The sequence below is a fragment of the Rhopalosiphum maidis genome, chromosome 3 (assembly GCF_003676215.2).
Source record: "Rhopalosiphum maidis isolate BTI-1 chromosome 3, ASM367621v3, whole genome shotgun sequence".
In the NCBI taxonomy this organism is placed as follows: Eukaryota; Metazoa; Arthropoda; class Insecta; order Hemiptera; family Aphididae; genus Rhopalosiphum; species Rhopalosiphum maidis.
In genome coordinates this window covers 67,070,287-67,088,484 of record NC_040879.1, presented here as the reverse complement: position 1 = coordinate 67,088,484, position 18,198 = coordinate 67,070,287, and the positions used below count along the sequence as shown (strand labels likewise).

At 28.3% G+C, this 18,198-nt stretch overlaps 2 protein-coding genes across 2 annotated transcripts in view; one reads left to right on the top strand and one right to left on the bottom strand.

Annotated features, from left to right (window-relative positions):
- LOC113555707 (monoacylglycerol lipase ABHD12-like) overlaps positions 1–13,951 on the bottom strand; it is a 77,729-nt gene extending 63,778 nt beyond the window's left edge. The window contains exon 1 of the mRNA XM_026960221.2: positions 13,745–13,951. The gene's annotated coding sequence lies outside the window, so the exon portion shown is untranslated. The remainder of the gene's footprint in view (positions 1–13,744) is intronic.
- Positions 1–18,198, top strand: part of LOC113555708 — a 347,759-nt gene that overhangs the window by 25,554 nt on the left and 304,007 nt on the right. The gene's annotated exons all lie outside the window — the stretch shown is intronic.

Here is an 18,198-nt window from a genome sequence, read left to right as displayed (position 1 = left end):
TCCAGCAATAATTTGTAGGCGCTCGTTTAAACGTATCCGTTTATACGGGACAGGCGCTCACCTGCATACGTCGTACGCGCGCATAATATGCATCATTATAAACACACGTGTAAGAATATAATATATAGGTAGTCCCTTCGGTTTGCCGCTGCAGTGACACGACCGCCGACGGGTCACGGGTGACTCGATCGGATGCTTACGGAGACGTGCCAAAAATAGATTAAGCTAACCCGTTCTCGATAATATTTAATATTACCTTTTTCCAAAACTTTCCGAACAAACCGCTCTTGCTGAACAATATATAAAAATATAGAAGTCCGATTGATATACTATATATATATATATGATATTGAGTCGTGTTCGCGTGCACGCGGTCGTAATATCGCATTGTTATACGAAGGACTCGCGATGAAACAGGCTCAAAATGCATTTCGAATTTATAAGTGAATTTGAGCATAGACCGATTTCAAATCGTGTACTTTAAAAATGTGTTTTCTCGTCCCGTTGAAAAAATAACGATAGTATATTATTATAGATTATAATAATTAAGAGGACGTTATACCCGCGTGTGTTGTCTCTGACTTACTAATGTAGATCATAATACATTTGCGTTCAGCAGAACACATTTTGTGATGTTAGCTTTAATATTAGAGTAAATTTACCTCTTATCAAACTTAAAGACAATAATATTATCTAGGGCATTCCATAGGCTTTTGTTGACATCTCAATTTAAAAGTGAGTTATAGTTATGTAAAATATTAAAACTTTAAAATGCTCGTAATTCGCTAAAAAATTAAAATACCTATCAATAAAAACCTATGAGATGCCCTAGATAATATTATTACCTTTAAGTTTGATAATAGGTAAATTGACTCTTATATTAAAACTAACATCATAAATTGTGTTCTGCTTAACGCAAATTTGCTATGAACTACATTAATAAGAGAGAGACAACACATGCGGGTATAACGTCCTCTTAATATAACTTAATATTGTACGGAAAAATAAACCAAAATGTGAATTTTATACTATTTTACAGTTATAACTATTTATTACAAATAATTAAGCTTGACCGAAGTTGTTTTTGTAGACATTATAGTAACGTAAGTCTACTTACTTATGTCCGAGATACTACCATCCCGTCCCCATGAACAGTAGTGCTTGTATTATTATGGAGAATATCAGATTATCACTTTAAGACAACGTAAAAAACAATGTATTTTATCACATAATAAAATATTTTAATAAATTATTTATTATAAGACTGCTAAATAATACAACATTGAATTAGCTACCTACTTAAGTATATAGATGTTTTTATTTATTTATGAAATGCTTTTATGTGGGTATTTTAATTATTTTATTTTCGACGGAAGGGGGTCTTCGGCCTCATAATCAAAAATATTTAACTAAAACATAATATATATATATATACGAACAGACATTTAAAAAAAAAAAATCATTTGTTTTATAATTTAAAATTAAAAGCAAGGGTTTTTATTAAAAACAAAAAAATTAAAAATGTTTGTATCGCCACAGGACATACCAATTCTATGTAAGTGCCTGATAATATGGTCTCGGTGAATCGCCCTCTACACACAATAACGTTATGCGTTTAACATTTTGTACCATAATTTTCACTAACACTAATTTTTCGAGAGAGAACTGCTAGTAAAAATCAAATAAACATAATGATATAGTCATAAAAATAAGTAGATAAGTTAAAAATAAATAATAAAATCTTAGCACTCGCGTGCAAACTAAAACCAGCTAGTTTATATATCTAAAATACATCTATTCTGAGTAAATCGCGTACTCGCTCTATCTGTAATTGATTATTTTTTATTCAATCATTGTTTGCCATATGTATAGTGATTCCTCGACTAAACATCAGAGCGTCCCTTATATGATGCCTACACCGTCGATTTTGTAAAATGTAAATCAATTTTATTGACATCTGTCCAATAAAATAATAACAATACGTCATGATTTGATTTATTTTTATTATTCCATTGCTTCGCGTGACTCTCGTGAAAGTATATATTTTATTAAACGGAAGGAAATATTTTTCCACGCATACGATACAACATAAGTCGGGTGAATAGAATCAATTTATTGTTACGAGTCTACGACCTATATGGATGATTATATATATTTTTTTAGATATTATTGTACAAAGTTTTCGTTTTCATTATTGTGAACTCCTCCTCCCTTATACCTTTATGTAATCGTTTGTACCGTACATATAATATAGCATTCGAGTTTTATGTCACCGAAAAATCGTAACGTTTTCACGCATGCACACAATATCGCCGTTTATCGTTGCCAAACGTGTCACATTCGAATTCGTATTGCAGGTGAATAGCGAATGCGAATGGTGTGTGTGTGTTTTTGCGTTTTCTTCGATATTTGTATCAGCTTATTATAAAAATATGAGTTAGTGGTTTGTTTTTATTTTTTTATATATATTTTTTGTTATTTTTTTGTTTTGGAATTTAAGCTCACGCGAGAACGCACAATTTATTGCACAGCCCAAAGGGTGAAAAAACAAAACGTTGTATCTAAAAGTCATATATACACAAAGTAAATACATAAATTCCTATACACAAACGCATGTGTGCGTCTGTGTGTGTGTATTATAAATAATGTGTAAAAACGAATTTATATATATATATATATATGTATATACTCGCATTATGTATACGTCACGCGTTAACATATGTGTGTATGCTGTACGCGTGTGTGCGCGTGTGTGTGCCTACAACGTAAAGTACTGCAGGATTTTGCACATGATACGGAAGTCGGAATATAATCGTCAAAAGAAATAAAATCATTTCCCGTCCCGCACCACTACCGCACTCGCACACACACCACCTGCCGCCACGCGAGCGGTCCGACTTTATATTACATTATCGCATTGCATATAATAATATAGTGATCGATACACGGCCTGGTACCGAAATGATAAAAATCGCTTTTTAACCCGGAGGTGTTGCGAGTCGAAAACATGGTGGTATTTTGTGCGAGCGTATAACGCGCGTAAGCATAATAATATTATTATAAAACGTAACGCGCTGATAACAAAAAAACTTAATCATATCGTTATTATTATAATGCGTTTCGACCGACTTGGAACGTTAAACGACAATGATAATAATATTAAATTATTAATATATCGACCGCGCGACGAACGCTCCGCCGATTATCGATGTTATAATAATTATGATTATATTATTAATGCCGCCCCCCCCCCCGAAAGCGATTTGGCTTTGGACGTCAGTGGCGTCATTTGGGGGGGAGGGGTAACTTGGGCATTTTCTCTAATCTAACATTTACATCAACCTTAAGTCGGCGCGTTTAAAAATTATAAAAAGTCTTATTTTTAACTACTAAAGGCCATCGTTATAAATTATAATTAAATAGGTTAATTTTTTTGTTGTATTTTTAAAAAAAGTATATTATATTATTAATCGAGATGTTTGTATTTACATTACGTGACTGTAATTGCTGCTAACTACTTGTAAATCTGCAGTATTAAAAGTTACCTATTACCTATTTATTATTTATTTATACATTACTCAGTTATTCTATATATTTGAATTTTTAATTTTAATAAATATTTGACAAAATTGTTTGTATTCAATACTTCAAAATCATGTGTGTGACGTTCACATACCTGAAAATTTACCCCCTCTCACTAACTATGGCTCAATTCTATGTGAACTGCGTGGAAACAATTTTGAGTCGGCAAATCAGTTAGTAGTTGCCCTGGTCAAACAAAAACTGAAATGACGCCACTGTTGGACGTTTCGTATTCAAATAACGCTCGTAGTACGATAAATAAGAGAGTTTATGAATTTTAGAAGGTTTATGATGTATATAACCACGGTCGGGGCCGTGATAAACATGCCCGTTTACAACTGAATAATGTAAATCGATGTCAAATGAATTTGTAAGTAATTTCAAAAGCAATAGACTTATAGCAAACATTTATTTGTTCAAAACACGCCAAACCCGCCGCGGAGATGTCGATTTACATTTTTGTCGAGACTCATCAGCTCGACCGCCGCGTGTCGTATATTATGCATGCAATGTTGGTTTTCCAGATCAACGTCTCCGGCGAACTGGCGAGGTCGCCGGCTTGTAACGTAATAATTCGCTACGATTATTTGGAATAATAGGCGATTCGGTTGTATTCATTATCGGGACAACTTCGCGAAACTACCGTGTAATAGTTTCTGGATGTAACGATCGCGCGGTGCCGTATTGTTAATAACATTGTTAATGTTATCGTACATAGAATATTATACGATACGGAGACGAGATGAGTATCGTGATAACGTTATCATATTATACAGCGGAACCTCTAAATACCGGACACCCTCGATCGCTGAAATTTTGCCCGATATTTGGAGGTGTCCGGTATTGAGAAGGAGAAATATAATATAAGAAAAATAAAAAGTTAAAGTTATAATTAAGAAAATGTATTTATTTAGTTATTTATACATAATATAACAATATATATTATATTATACATAGGTATATAGTAAATTTTTATTTTTATATTTTTTTAAAAATGCGAAGGTAAAAAGATAAAAAAATTGATAATTTAATAATAAAAACTAACATGTATTAAAAAAAAATCAGTTACTTTAGAGTTTAGATTGTTTTTTATTTTGACACGAAATCATTTTGTTGTTTGTTAATGCATTTTCTAATTCCACAAATATACGATAAAAATGATTGAAATCAAAATTTTAAATGCTATAAAAATGTCCACTATTTAGAGGTGTCCGTTAAGGAATGTTTCACTGTACTATGATTATTTGAAATCACTCGTCTCAGTCGTCTTTCGGGGTGCATACAATGTAACTCTTAAATTTTAATGTAAATAAATTACATTCTGTCGCTGAAATTATATTTAATATGTTATTATTCAAATAAAATATTCCATTGTTACCCATCATTTAATTTTATTTAAAAGTCATATCATGTTTTTTTGTAATAATAATTGGATTTTGACGAAAGGTCTTAAATTATGGAAATTGCATTATCAGCATAATAACAATCTTTACTTCTAGAAATATTTAAAATAAATTATTGCTGATTACATAATATACAATTTTTATGACACGAAATGAGCAGTCCAATAATGGAACTTTTAATTATCACGATAAAAAATATAATAAAATGATATTATTATAGATATTTACAACATGAGTTGGTGTACAAATATTATACTATTTAAGCTTTAAAATACGTAATTTGAACAAAATTGAAATATTAAGGGCATATTATTGTTATTTTATTTGTGAATATAAATCGCTATAGCGTACATTTTTTGCAAAACGATATTATTTCGTTCAAATTGCGGTTGTTATAATGAACTGATTTGGAAAATATTATTGACGCGTGAAATCTAATTATGATATTATTATATCTATCAAATGAAAACACGAATTTAAATAACAAATTCTGACGGAAACCGTCGTATCGTTTTCTATGTGACAATTAATTAGTTGTATTGCTTGATGATATCAAACAAGCGCTGACAATGACGTGGGTGCTAATCACTTGTATAAACAGTGATTAATTATGGTCGCATTGTAGACATCTGTAACCGTACATATTATACCTAAATTTAAGCTCGACTTGATAATATTTGTATATTATAGATAACGGAAAATGTCTGTAATATTATTATTATCGTCTTGACCCGCCGGCGGGTTAAACGCGGCAGCGCGGTTGTTAATCAATTCATACTATGCGATACAAATCTGTAGAGTACCACCACAGGATTGCCGTTTAAAAAAAAAAAATTAAATAAATCCAGGTTAATGGATACTTTTAACATTTGTCTTATATTCGGCTTAGGCGCTGTAGTTGTGATAAAACTATTTATGTCCCAATGAAAAAATACCGATTTTATATAGAACGCAGATAAATCGAGGAAACGAATCAAAGGATATAAAAAAACATGTACATACGCGCTTATAAACTGCGCGTTTAAGATTAGAACTAAACTCAGATAAATAGGTAACTAAAATCATTTGTCACGAAAATATAACGACTTGTAAAATTACGATCCGTTACATTCTTCTCGTATTTTTTCCGTGTAAAAACTGTTTATATGGAATCAAAACGTCAAAAGGATAATATTATTATTTTCCTGATCTCAATTTAGGAATTGATGATGACGATTCGATAATTTAACAGGAATAATACATAATATATAGCTAAAAGAATACTTATATGTGCATATTGGAGATTAAGTTTTTTTTTTTCATATACTAAGCTATACTTAATTTGCAATTACTAGCATAAACTCCTAAGTTGCAATAATTGCAAATTGTTTATACGTAATAGTAGAAAGAAAAAATTTACATGCAAATTTGAAGTAAGAAGCCACTCATAGATGACACCAGACTGGGAGTTATTTTGTAGATATCTGATTTTTATTTAATTTTATAGCAAGTTCCGGAACAAATTCCTTTTTAAACGACACCTACGAACGGTTGCTAGGTATGATGTAAGTGGAAAGGTTTTTTTATGAACGCGATTTTGTGGATTTGAAGATGATCATAGACATCTTTATACAAATACGCGCGGTTTCATCCCCGTCAGTTTTCACTAAAAAGTCTTTATGAAGATAAGCTAAGATTATGATTAAGGTTTTATTGTAAGGTTATAATTAATTATTATTCTGAAATTTCTTCTCCGGCGCGGGTCCTGCTTTTTACTGCTGATGCTAAGATATTTCATTCTCAGAAGACTGTAAAATACTTAAATTTATTCGGAATACATTTTCAACTCAGCGTTACAGTGTTGGGCTTTCCCTGAACATTAGGACATTTAAAGTAGTGCCATTCTATCGAACTCGAGATATTATAACGTTTGTCTACTCGCTCGATGGTCTGAATCTTGACCGCGTTAACTAAATTATTGATTTAGGTTGTACTAAGAGCTAATAAAGTACAAAACGGGTTTCTGAATAATTATACTGTATACCGTTAAAACTTAGTTCATCTAACCCACGATAATCAGTCTAAATGAGGTCCTCAGTCTCGAATCACTATATATCATCTAGACGTCAGACCCTTAGTTACTGTTTTATTTCAAGACAAACAGATGCGCCTCGCTTTTTGGAGAGACTCGGTATCCGCGTTCCTAACAACACCCAATTTCAGGGAACTCGTTACGTATCGGCAAGCCGGTCTAACGCTCCCGGTCGAACGATGTGCATATACAATTCGTATATTTATGACAATTTCGTACCTAAGTTGTTTGTCTCATTTTTATCAGTGTTATATCGTTTTAAAATAAATAAATACATTATTGTTAGATCATGTGACAATTTTATTAAAATTATTAATATATAATATCTGCTAAAAACGTTATTTTCAAAATATAAAAAAATAAACGATTTATGTATATCATCATTTTTTATTTTTAGAATCGACACACATAAAAATTATAAGAACTTGAATAATTGTACCAATAAATCATGTATATTATGTATTAATGTGCATACCGTAATGTATCTAGAAATATTATATGTAATAGCTTGTCTGTACATAATACAGTCTTTATTATTTTCGTTTTAATTTTAATGGGATCAATTATCATTAATTATTAAAAAAAAATATATATATATGAACGGGATACGCACACTGAACTTGACAGATTGATTGTTGCTCGTTTAACACTTTCAAGAGGCTACTCGTTCAGATGTGCTTTGAAATCATCCATTAGTACTGTGTTATTTCCAACATATTTTGTTATTATAGATATAAAATTGTTTCCGAGGTAGATGTTCATTAAAATGAATATGAACGCGTTATGCACGTATCGTGTGGTTTTCTAATAGTCACTCAAGCCGTGTCGTGTAGAAGACAAGTACCATCTTGTTATGGGGTTATATAAGTTAAAGGCAACATTATATTACCATGCCACGCGTCGATTAAAATAAAAAAAAACCCTATGAAAGCATTATGAAATATTATTAAACTGTAAAATCATTAAAAAAAAAAAAAAGAAAACAGAGAAGTCGCTCCAATGTTAGTTGGTTTCGTGTGATTAAAAGGTTTCAGTTCTTAATTGAGTAGGTAGTCACTAAAATTGGTTGTGTTAAGTTAGAATTAAATGACAAATTGTTGCATACAAAAACGATTTTGAGCCAAAGTAAATTAAGTAATTTATGTTTTTAAAAGTAATTTTGTATGTTAAATTAATTTATGGATATACAATATCACTTTTAATATAATGATAATCATATTATTATTTTTATTAACTTTTAAATGGATTTTCTGTAGAATAATGTTGTGTATAAAATGAATAAATTATACTTATTCTTAATATTTTTAAAATTTCATTGTGTATAGAAAATATTAATACACAAAATCGTGATAAATTGCATATTTATAGAGTCAATATTTTAACAACGTGATAATTATAACTGTTGTTTTTAGTTTAAAAATTTAATTTAATTCATTCCTGGAAAAATTGAAAAATCAGGTACCCATAAAAAAAAATAATGCAAAACATTTAAATAAAACAGAATAAAAAATAATTTACATCATTGTAAATCCAATACATTCACTGCTTCACGGAGAATCTAATAATACTATATCTGTTAAATTCATTGGTAAAATAAACTCTTGTTGAACTATAAAGTATGTTATAAATTTAATTAAAATATTTACATTTTACTTATAAAAATTATAAATAAACTTATAATTTGAATAAAGTTTACGAAAAGTTTGTTAATATTTTATATGATATTGTAAATACAATTTATTCATTAAAATGCTGAAATGTCATATTTTCCGCGATATACAATCGCAAAGTTTTAGTATATAGGTTTTGAGTAATTGATATATTTTGCATTTTTATCTCAAATAATATTCTATATTTGTTTCTGTGTCAAGACTAACGATGAACACTTACAATTTTTTTAACTGTAAGTCGATTATTCGTTAAGTAAAAACCAATCAAAATAATAATCATAATATTTTTAAATTAAAAAAAAAAACACAAGTTTTGACTAAATTAGTAAGTTAAATCCAATAATAAATTAGAAACTTTTTCAAATTATCGATGGTAAGTATAATAAATCAATATTAAGGATATTTTCAGAAAAATATTCTTTATAAAAATACATTTAAAACAAATGGTTACATAAGATGTAAAAATTGAATGTGTCATACTGTAACGGTTATAACAAAATACGGAAGGGGTCACAAAAGTATATGTAATTATATCATAATATCTTTTTAAGAATAATATATTATAAAAAGTAAGAAAAGAAAAACGAATATCTTTAAAATGTATCATATTTATTTTACATTAAAAATTACAACTAATCAGATTTGCTTTGTTTTAAAAAATACAAACAATTATCAAGTATTTTAAATTTCAATAGTAAAAAACTGAATTCTTTGAAAAATCTACATATTCTTTTAAATTGTAACGAGGTCATAGAGAGCTTATTACGATATTCGTTATCCTGGAAAGGATTTCTATTCCTTATGGATATGTTTTCCGTAACTGGTGTCTGAGAACTTGTGCAAGAAATATTTGTATAAAAAATATAAAAGACAGGTTTTTCATGTGCTTAAAATAATTATTAATTTATTTTGAAAATAAACTTTACTGTATGGAGATGACTATTAATAAATGTATATCTACTATTCGAGTTCACTTATGTTGTTTATGAATGTCAAACTGAGTGTCATTTTAATATTAAATAATAATTTGGACGGAATCAAAAAGTGTCGAGTGTTTATGATTGTAATATTCAATTATATAGTGTGTATCATGTATAATATTTCTACTTTGGGATGCAAAATTAATTAAAGTTTGTGGCGTTATTAGCATATGTAGTTATCAATATTATCTGTTGTGCTTATTGACTACATTTTTTAAATTCTGAGCATACTCTCTCTATACAAATACTTATCATCCCATTCTATTGATATTATATATTATACTGTACAATGATAAGAATGGAAAATAAGTTTCAAGTAAATTCCTAGTGGTACCGAAGAAACTATACATAAGTTTAATACCATGTGTTTTTACTTGGAATACTTTTGGAGCAATAAAATACTCACTACAAAAGTTTCGTTATGACCCTTAATCAATTGTAAACTGGACACAGATATAGTATTTTGAACGGACAAAATTAGGAGTTCTCAGTAGTTTTTAAGAACATTTTCACAAACAACGAAGTATCTTATGACATTTTTAGTAATCATAAATAAAATCGTTAACATGTAGTTTAAAAAATAAATTTTTTTAAATCAAAAAAATAAGTTGATTAAAACTTTTAGACCTATTGAAATTTATATACAATTTCGAAATATTTATGCAACAAAAAAAAATGCACAGAAGCCCATTGACATGCAAAATTGCAATTGATTGATTGTTAAAATCAAAATATAAAATTAATTTGCAACGTTCAAGGGCATTATTGTAATATTAATTTGAAAAATTGCTTTATGAAAATAAAGAAAGTTAGACGTAAATGATGAAAAATAGGAAAAACAATAATAATGTGCTTGACATAATTATTATTATTTTTTTTTTTTTACTGTAATTAAAATTGATGATTTTTAATTTAATAAGATTATGTTAATTCAACCATAATTACACGATTATACTTTCTAAAACTTCATAAAATTTGATTGCATAACTCATAAACTACCTTAATTATTTTTCGGTGGTTTCTTATATTGTTGTGAAATTATGTTGATCTGAAATATGTAAAAGCATATTTCCTGTGTCGATTGAAATTTGTTTTGTGTAGGCGAGTTTCAAAATTCTAAATTCTTGAACACAATAAAAACTACTTTAATTATAACTTTGAATCAATCGAACTTGTACCACTCCTCTCTTTGGATGAAAAATATCTTATGAAAGTGTGCGTTGGATAATTTTTTTTAACATTATATTGTATTAAATCATGTTATTCAACAAAAAAAAAAAAAAAAATATTAAATGCTAATTAAAATATATTGTTTTAAGTGAGGAGGGTAACTACCAAATGTATTTTTTTTTTAATTTTTGTAGATATGATTCTCATTTCATATATAAATAAAAGCTTATACACGTTGAACAATAACAATGTTGAGCACAATAGAAGATATTAATATGGTTTACCAAACCGCTAAGTCAAACTGTTCACGATTTTTAAAAGTCAAAACTTCAACGTTCTATAAACGTGTGTTTGACATTATTTCTGTTATTTAAATAAGTATAATAGAGCTCACCGTAAATGGAACACACGTGACGACGTAGAATATTATTATTTATTATATAGTTGCCTACACGACTGCTGCCAATTTATCTTTATTAATATACAATAATATAATATGAAGTGAATTTATCATGTATAACGATACAAAAATGGTATTATATTTACAAAAGTTAATATTTTTAAAATCGTATATCTACAAAAACATTGAAAAACGATATAATTTCATAATCGTTATACATACCGTATTGTCCGCATATTTGTAAAAAATAATTTTTTTTAATTTATCAAAATATTATAATAATTATCAGTTATTATTTTAATAAACATAATTTCAAGTACTTGCAAACACTAAGTTACTAGTTTCGCTAAAATATTAAAAAAAAATACAAGTTTATTAATTAAATAAGTAAAAAGTATTAACTTAATCAATAACAATAATAACAATTATAAAAAAAAAAACTAGCATTAATTCAATGTATAATTTTTATTATAACAGACTTAAAATATGAAAACATATTAAATTTATTTATTTCGATGAACACCTTTAAAATATTGATGATATTGGTTTTTTTTTTTACCTTCAGATAATATATACGATACGTGAAGTAATTGTAGTAAATATGTTTAAATGTTAAACGCACATACGGTATTGATATACGTCTCTAACTGAACTTTAATATTTATTAATACAATATAACACGCGTTTGATATGAAATATTTACACATACCCAATCAACATTTAACACATTATTTATTTATCAGAAAAAATAATATACTTTGGATTTAGGAATTAAAAATATTGGTTTCCATATTTATTACAATTATAATTTGATATTGATTTTACCAATATACACAAACGAGATGCTGATAAGGACAATATTGTTATAATACGTCATAAATAATGTTAAAACTTATTTAAATTGTTTTAAATATAGCAATTATTTGCCATTAAAAAAAAAAAAAAAACTAACCATTAACTTTGAAATACATTGTATTGATACAACCAACTCTTACTGCAAGTGTTTAACCCGCTGACATACTATATATTTTTCTTATTTTAATTTGTTCTTAAAAATAAAAATTAACAAATAAAATAAAATGAAATATTCACTGTTAACGAAAATATATTGCTTTTACTAACTATTACTATTTTTCAAATGTTGGACTCAGTAATAAAAGATAATTTTCAATTTTCATTTTGAAAAGTGTACAAAATTGAAATTGATATTGTTGTCAGCTGTGTAAAAAAACTTTCTCCTTTACAGTAGATGGGCATCAAAAAAGTTAAGACGTTGATTAGGTCTTGAAAAAAACTAAAGACAGAACTTCTTAAAATTATCATAACTGATTTCGGAATAATTTGTTTATTTAATAATTTACGTCCACTGCAGTATGTGTAATAAAATACTTTTCTTAAAATACGAATTTGATTTAATTGCTTGACTATTTGAGACAATATCTATCTGTACATGTTTACTTTACCAACTTCTCACTTACGCAAACACAACAATCAAAATTATATATATTATTTAAAAAAAGTGCTTCTATTAATTTGATATTTTTAATTTTTTAAAAAATGTATATTGTAATATAATACGAAACCAACGTTAAAATATGATTAATAAGACTTAAAAGCGTTTGAATTGGTCTTTGATTTGTACTTTATTGTTATTTGAACATAGGTACAATCCTATAACGTAATATATTTGGTTTTATATTACATTATGTGATTCATTTTTTTATCGTTAAGTAATATTTGGTCTTTTTTTTTAGAAATGGTTACTACTAATAACCACATGAAATCCAATTAATTGAATTGATTTGGGAAACTTAATATTTATATATTTATATCAATAATGTTCCAATAAATCATATAAAAAATCCAATTTATCATTACATTGTTTATTTACTTTAGAAAACGTTATCTTACTTGTTATAAATTATTGATAAATGATAATTAACATATATTAGGTACAAAAGTTACTATAGGTTTGACTACATATTTAATTAAATATGTAATATATTTATCAGATGTTTTATTACCATTGTTTTGAAATAAAAAGTTTAAAACTAGTTTAAGTATTAAAAAATGTTTTGGATAGCTATAAAAATACATATTTTTTTATTATTATTATTATTAGATTATAATATAATCAGTGTCGGCGTTTTATAATAAGAACAACAATTAGACGAATTTTTTCTTTTTGGTTATCATAATAATAAATTATGATATATCTACTACTTTTATTTTGTTTACTTAATTGAAAAATGATAATAATATATTTATAATAAAATGGAATGATTTAGTCTTTTTAACAAAATTAAACGATGTTATTACTTACATAACCATTATAAACAAATGTGTTTCATTTGGATAGTTAGTTTTCACACGATTTATCATTTTTTGTCATTATACCTTAATATTAATACAAACGATTTCTGCTTTAATATCATCATATATTATATTATATTTTACGTTTACAGTACCTGTTGACTTTGTCAGTATAACTGCTGAATTTCGCCGGTCATTTTCTGAAATTAATTTTGAAACGTAATCCAATTTGTTTTTTTTATTTGAGAAATATGTTGACTTCTCAATACTATGATTATTTGCTAGGAAACCCGCGTTTTTTGCTTCCGCCGGTTTATTTGAAATATTTAGATTTGTTTGAATTTTTAACACGGTACGTTTTCTCATGGTCATCATATTAGCACGCGCGCATGAACACTACAACAGCTAATAATACAGTTATTAAACTTTAATACACGCTTATCACTTAAATTTTACCAAGGCCATGGGTCAGGTTACTCTTGAGATAATTTTATTTGTACCTAATTTGTATATGCCTATCTATATAATATACGTGCAAACATATTTATACGTATCAATTTAAATATTTATAAATATTTTAATTTACAAAGACAAATTACACTCGTTGAGGATTCAACAAAACCACTACAACGCTGGTCTAGTTAGATACTTATAGATGTATCAAACCATAAGTCAAAAACTCTACTAAAGCGCTGAAAACCTAATCCAATGAATCATAATAAATAGATAAATTGGTATATAACGCAGTTTATCGGTCTTTTTTTTGTCAATCAAATTTTCAGTAGTGTTTTTTAAGTTGTAACCAAATAAAATCAAACTATGAGTTTATTTTGAACACTATAATATGTACGATTATAATGCCTATATTGAATAAATAACCTTATATTTTAAAGTAAGATCAAAAACTTAATGAAATCAAAAATTAGAAATGTGAGTGTGAAAAGACCTGGAATTCTCCTTACGTAAGACGAGTGATCAATGGTCATTTTTACACATGGTGTTGTTTTTATTTTATATTGCTATGATCTAACTATTGCACACATTTATTTGGGTGTTTTTCGTTTCGAACGCTAGGTATAGTTAGGTTAATGAAGTCGGGCATATAAGAATATAGTGATTTTTTTTTTTTTTAATCGAATACTCCACTCGGAAGTGCAAGTGGCAGCTAAAAATTTTGTTCTACAGGCAATATCATATACGATTCAATGCTCGCATACGTTCATTTGTCGTTGTTTGCCAGATTATAAACGTGTAATAAAAAGTAATATTTTGATTATTAGATTTATCTATTGAAAAAAATACCATAACAATTGTTAGCTACTAGAAAATAGTAATTTACATTATGGTGTGTGGGCGTGTGGCTAAATAGTTTATTATAATTTTACGGTTAAAGTTCACAAAAAAATAAAAGATAAAAAAAATACTTGTACGAGATACCAAAAAGCTAAAAAAATTATGTGCGTCAACGTCAAGTGTCAAACAACACCACCCTATATAGAAAATCGATAGTTTTTGTCATGCAATATCTTTAATATGACATTTCTATGAATTTGTGTTATAATATGACGTCAAACTCTCATTTTACAGATTATACCAAGTGAGATTTCACCAACACCCGCCGGCACTTACTTCATCTAAATTCAAATTTTTCACTTTTTAATTTTTATAAGTCATTTGTATGACTTTTTATTCGTACCAAATCTTCGATTTAAAAACAGCATCTGAGTAGTCAAGTAAAAATTCGTCTAGGTACTTGATTAAAAAAAAAGTAATAGTAAAAATATTTTTCATTAGACATTATATTTTATGTTATTATTAAAATATCAATAAATTAAAGAAAATTGTTCAACAATTTAATAAATTAAAAGCTACGTCGAGTTTCAAACCATGACATGGCGACCTTTTTATAGACATGGTGCTCAAAATTAAAATTATTACTAGTTGGCGAGTCGGTTAAATCAACCCTTTATTTATTTGTTTTATAACTCAATTAACCGAACTAGGTATTATAATGACGATATTGACCGTAACAATTTATGAAAAACGGTATAGGTGTTACGTTGCATACCAAAAACGACAAAAACTACCTTTTTATTATTAGGTCGAGGTGGTTAAAACACTTGAAAAAATACAAGTTGTACCTAGTATGGTACTTATAATAGTGGTATTAACGTTTTATAGTGCGATACTTCAAGACTTAGAGTTTATACCGATTAATTTAAATGTTCAATAGAATTTGTTTAATTTTGTAATGTCAGTATTAAACATCAATTTAATATTGTACAAATGTTTTTATATTGTTCCTCTTATTTAGAGCTTTAATAATAAATACATTAACATTTATTCATTAGACTGTACAAATATGCCAACATGTTAGTATATTGAACACATTACACATCATTTATTTTTTTCATTATTCACGCGCAGTATATTACCACTTGTGATGTGTTTGTGAGTTTTTGTTACATTGTCCTATTCAAAAAACAAAACTAAATTATAACACACGAAAACATTTCAAATCTCTAGTGATTAAAAGTTTAAACTAAAAACGTCTAGAAAAAAAAAATGATTTGAGGTTGAGGCTTGAGAGTTTAAAGAAATAAATTGTACATTAATATTAGATAAACCAAATTTGGCTACATAAAACAATACGATTTGAGTTAAAAAAAAAATAAAAAAAACACTTAACATAAACAATTTAATAATGCCAGAATTTCGAAAAACGAGTGAAAAACTTAAAGCGTGTCGAATAGACAGTTCCCGTAGTAGTAATAAGTGTTGAAAAATATTTCCAACAGCGTTTTCAGTCAAAATGCGTTTGCCAATAACCTATACGATTATTGTAATACGTTCAGGCTAAATTAGCGCAAATCCACAGGTATGATACAATAAATTACAACGCAATACTAGTAATCGCTGTTACTGCGGTGTAGAAAAACAATCAACGAGTTGTAATTTTTTTTTTCTTTTAATCAAAAAACGCTGGAGCTTTTCGATTTATTTTACTTTTTTTCAAATATAACGGTTAACTTACTTCTCGGAAAACATCCGCAACACAGATAGATAGGAAAAAAAAAGGTGTTTTTCAATATATTACTTCATTCCGCGTACACAATATAATAATAATATTACACAAAAGCCTTTATCGTATTTACCGTTCGGCGGCGGCGGCTGTACAGTGTGCCGAGGTAGCCTAGATAGGTCGTATTATTCGCCGTTACAACAAAACAATCATTTAATATGCCGATTGCCGCAGCGGTCGTTGTCGGCGTAGTGTTGACGAGTTAGTAGGCACACCGCACGGCGACGAGTATGTAACGATATAACATTACACTATTTCGGTATCACTTTTATTCGGCGTCTGATCAAAAGTCAAGTCGGTGCCCCGAGAGGCTTCTTGGAGAACTCAGTTTTCGTATTCCTAGTGACACTAGGCTTCAGTGTAATTTTTATAAACCCGCCAATAAACATCTAACTTCTCCAGGAATGTCTCATTTTTAAGGATCATGCATAACGCAAATAATCATATAATAGACTATTAAACCATATTCAGTACTAAGGCTCACATTGAAAAAAAAATCTTGTTTCTCATCATTTACACCATGTTTTATTTATTTATTTATTTATTATTTTTTTTTCTTCTCTCTAATATTAAAGGCAGTATGAGTTATGCATCTTATAATATGTTGACATGTTGTTATATGTTTTTATCTGTTATCTATGTATTTCTTGTCTGATGATTTTGTAAAAGCCGTCTGGCGTTGATTATAATAAATATAAATTATTATAATATGCACTTGTACACCGCCGCCGCCCTCATGCCTCATCGCCATAATATTATTATAATATACCTACACGTTTAACAGGACATTGGTTTTTGGTAGGTTTTGTGTTCAGTGTCGCAGAAGCAGTACTGCATAGGTATAAGTCGAACACGTCTAACTCCACGGCCATTACAACCACAACTATATTATATTAAGTATTTATTCAGTAAAGAAAAAATGATTTGAAAATTTTAAATTTTAGAATATACTAGAAATTTTTAGTTTTTGTGAAGGGGGATTTAAGCCCCTAAACCCTCCCCGTAGCTACTAGTCACAATATGTTAGGAGCCTTGTATTAATTTTTCAGTCTTTTTGACTTAAAAACAAAAAAAAGAAAAAAGCTCTGATCAATAAAATTTTTTCGGCAAAATGGGATTCGAAAAAATAGCATTCGGCCAAATCGGATTTGTTATCAATCCGTATACAACTGGTTTTTTCGTCAGTTAAGTGGGATTCGGCGAAACGGGGTGATACCATTACAACTACGGGTCGGCACCACTCGTCTGCAAACAGTACGCGGACCCTTTCCGCGCAGATTAAAATAATATAATATACACCGCGAAGCGAACAACCACGCCGCGGCCGATTCGTAACTAATCACGCTCCAATTGCCGTTGTTACTCCAAACCGTGTACTCGTGTATAGTAATAATATGATATCGTATAATATAATAATAATATAATGTCGTAATGTTGTTTTACGCGACCCACCGCGGCGATATCGTAGTCGGACGCGCGCGGGAATCCGCGATGTTATATTATTAATTATTTAAACATTCGGTGTGT